Source organism: Echinops telfairi, unplaced genomic scaffold, assembly GCF_000313985.2.
Source record: "Echinops telfairi isolate 266 unplaced genomic scaffold, ASM31398v2 ScPeMD7_11;HRSCAF=52, whole genome shotgun sequence".
Classification (NCBI taxonomy): Eukaryota; Metazoa; Chordata; class Mammalia; order Afrosoricida; family Tenrecidae; genus Echinops; species Echinops telfairi.
The window spans coordinates 28,501,494-28,505,907 of NW_022103908.1; positions in this window are offsets into that span (position 1 = coordinate 28,501,494).

Below are 4,414 nucleotides of genomic sequence, written 5' to 3' on the forward strand. Positions count from 1 at the left end.
TTAGCAAGAGCTTTGGTTATTACAGACCCTCTGGCCCTGCACTATCACTGAAATGAGAAGAATATGAGACTTTGAGACCATTAAGATCTGTCTCTCATGAAGAGGACAGTGATTACCCAAGGAAAACTTTCAGAATGGTTAGGAAAGAAAGAAAAATGGGAATAGAAACACAGGGAGCAAGTGGGATAAGTGATATTACATCGTGGTGACTGAGTTGACATGAAACAAAATATATATGAATTGTTGAATGGAAAATTGATTTACTAATAAATCATCATGCAATTCACCATAAAAAAGAAAATATACAGCTATTAAGATCATTAAAAATAATCTGTCTCTTATTAGTTAACCAGTTTCCTTCAAGTAGACTCTGATTCATGGTGACCCCCGATGTGTCCGAGTATAACTTTTGACCATTGGGTTTTAAATGATAGATTTTTGGAAGTGTACCATTAGGCCTTTCTTCTGAAGTTCTTTTGGAAGAGTTGAACATCCAGTTTTCCAGTCAGGACCAAGAAAAGTTTTCACCACTCAGGGATTCCATTACCCTTCATAAAGATAAGTAATAGTAAAACCAATGAACAAAAGAGTTAAAAATACCCTCAGTAATATAATAAGCAAAAATGCTTAACTGGTATAGTGTGGTAATTTTATAATCTGTTGTCAATTTGAGACTAAGTGAAGAGGTAGAGTTTACATGACAATCAAGTCACAGCTTGATGACCTCATTTGGAGGTGCTAAGGAGATAAATAGCTCACTGGAGGCAAGATACTGGCTCACTCCCTGGGATACATTGTAGCTGACAAGACACATGGGACTATGCTAGTGCCCTGAACTAGAGGATCCCCATGGAGACCTCTGCCAGCACTGAGATGCTTCTACTGCCACTGGATCCACCAGACTTTCCACCCACTGACCTGTGATCTTCCTGCATTCAACATCATTGCATGTGTTTTGTGAGTCTAAAGAGGACTTCATAGATTGGTATTGGACATATGGGTTAATATTGGACTTATGGACTTGATCTAGACTGGGCTTGGATGTCTTCTCAATATTCAATTGTTCTTGTATTCAAAAGTGAAATATTTAAAAGCTCTTTCTTATACACAGATGAGTGTCTATAAATTTTGTTTCACTAGTCTCCATAGACTAACACAATAGTTAAGATTTTGTGTCTACTTAGTTGGGCCGAGATTCTCAGTGGTTGGATGATATTCCCCTATCAATTGTATGTCTCCATAATGAGATAAGATTCGAGTGAGATGAAATACCCTTACTCAGGTCATAGTCCTGATGCAATTAACAGAAAGGATGGTTCCTTGGAGGCATGACCTGCTTTCATGTTAAATGGGCTACTGTGGCAAAGGCTTGTTTGCTTTGTAGTTGGTTTGAAGCCTACATCTTGCCTTCTAGTTCCTTACACTTTAGCCTGTCATATATTCCAGCCAATCCTGGGAGTTGTTAACAGACTGCCATCTGACATCCTGACCTTGGATTCATTTGCCACTGTAGCTATAGCCTAACTTGCTGACCTTACATTCATTCCTATCTGCAACCACCAGCCTATGGTCTTTCTGCCAATTTTAGGTGCATTAGTCCTCATAACAAGGAGAGCCATGAGAAGCCTCCAGCTTAACATCTGACCTACTTACTTGGAACCTGCCTGGACCTGGACTTGCCTATTTCTACATCTGTGTGAGCCATTGTCTTGATATAAATTTCTGTCTATACATATGTCAGCTTCATTGAATTAGCTTTTCTAGAGAACCCAGGTGCAAACAAGTTAATGTGCTCAGGTGCTAACTAAATGTTTAAAGATTTGAGTCTACTCAGAGGTGCCTTGGAAGAAGGACCTGGTGGCATACTTCTGAAAAATCAGCCATTGAAACTGTGAGAGAGCACAATTCTACTCTGACACATATGCGATTGCCATATGTAGAACCAACTCAAGACAACCGGTCACGGGTTAAATGCTAGATCACCTGAGAGAGTCTGATACTGCAGATATCATGGGTGGCCAGAATAATAGAATTAAGCAATGGAAGCAACAAGAAAAAACAGCATATTTTATTAATTTTATGAAATATTTGTCAATTAGTGAGTAATTATTTCAAGAATCATTTTACCCAAAGCTGTATACCTGATATATTTTTAAAAATGTAATAAAACTGAAACCACTCAAGAACTAGAAGATAATATATTAGCTTGGAATCTATATTATTACTTCTAAACGAGAAATCTTGCATTTAAATTTTCTGTTATAAATATTTTGCATACTGAAAGAATATCATATTTGTCCCTTTAATCCTTCACAATGATTACCATATTTTAATATTTTGATGAAAACTATAATTTCTCCCAAAATGGACCTTTTCCCCCCAAAAATGTATTAGTGTGATCATTCAGTAATAATTTGGATGTATTGGTGAAACTTGGAAATTGTTCCCTAAATAGTGTGAGACAAATTTACTCACAATCACATTTTATTCTTCTAACGAATCCAGCTTACAAGAAATCAGATTCTTGTTCCTCTTCAGAAGACTCTTCTTTAAGCCAATACCCTAGCATATAGTAAAAATATATACTTTCCCTGTGTTGAATGCTCATGATATCATCAATATACATTTAGCAGCATTTACCTCTTGTTGCCAAACCTTTATTTTGCATAATACAAATTTTTTTGACAGTAAAACTGAAGCTTGCAGGAAATGTAAGTTCCTGTGCCCCTGTGGAATGTCAATGTGATTGACAACTGCATAATTAATGCAGACATAATGTACAGAGACAGCCACATTTTCACACCCTGACATTTTCATACACTTCAGACTTACATGCTGAAATGCTGATCGATTACAGAAGATAAAACCATGCATCATAGGAAAAAAGTGGTATAAGAATAGCATGAAGTCTAGTTGCCATATGGTATACCACTCACTGTAATGATATTTCCATCCTTTCTGGGAAGGTACCTAAAATACCAGTTAGTGAACAAAGCAACATGCATTTTGGAAAAAAAATATGTTTCTAGGCCATATTGTAAGCTATGTATTAAATCACAGGGCTTGGCTAAGATATTTTAATCTGAAAATTTCCCCTAACATATTGGAAATAAAAATACTCTCTTTTCCACATTTCCACTGAATAATATTATTAAGTGCCATGTCATTATGTGCATGCTAATTGCTTAAGTGAGTTGACGTTTTACTAAAATTCATACCAGCATCATTACTATCCTTTATATGATAATCGTAAAGGTGTTGAATAATGATGCAATCTAGTTCCTGTCTAGTTCCTTAACTGAAATGATAAGATGGGAGCCTATTAATTCATTTAAATATAATCAAACAATAAATAAGAAGAATGTAAAGATCAATATTGTTTTTGTGGAGATCCCAAAGTCCATAAGATTTGCTTATTCTAATAATAATTTTATTGAGAATAAAAATTGTATGAGGATATAAAGAAAGATGTGGGAAAATATGTGATGTGATTAATCTTTTTGCAAAGATTTATCATATTTTGAAAAGACAATACTTCAGATAGTGATGTTAAAAAGCAATGAGAATTGGGATCAAAGCCTTTAGAGGATTAAGCTGTAATATGAATTGAAGTCAGCAGATGATGTCTGGGAAGTCTTACTTTTTTTTGGGGGGGGGCAGTCTTACTTTCACTCTGCAGTGAATTTAATTTTTGTGTCGAGGTATGGCAAGTAGTTTCCAACTCGATTTTAAAAAGAGTTTCACAAAACATGAAGAATGGTTAGTAACTGTGGAATCTAGTTAGAAAATGGTTGTGAATCCAGGAAAGAGATATTAAGTAGATAAAAAGAGAAGGACATACTGATGATGTGAACTATTTGAACCATTGAGAAGACCAACTGTTTCAATATCAACCCCAAAAAGACTGTTTGGGGCAGACACGTGGAGTTTGGGAAGTTGGAGCCTACCGTTGAGAGAGGAGACCACATAGATTTAGACATCATTTACAAACACATGAATAAAGAAGTCCTACAAGAGGATGAAAGTATGGTGGAAAAGCTTGTGGATTAAAGAGTGGATGTAGACATGACTAGACTTAAAATGAAGGTGGAGGGAATTGATTTAATAAAGGAATCCAGCATGTCGCTTACAGTGAGGTAGAGAAATACCAGGCGAGGTTTGTGTTATAGAAGTCAAGAAAGGATGAAGCTAGTTGGTGGACAATGGTGACTGAAATCAAACAGGTTACATAAGAGACACTTACCATACAACAAATCATCAATGATCTTTGTTTTAGACAGGGTTCTCTAGAGAGATAAAACCAATTCCTGATAATATATTTATTTATAAAGATAATTAGATATATAACGAGAAATGAAGTGTTAAATCATAAAGATAATTAGATATATAACGAGAAATGAAATGTTAAATCATA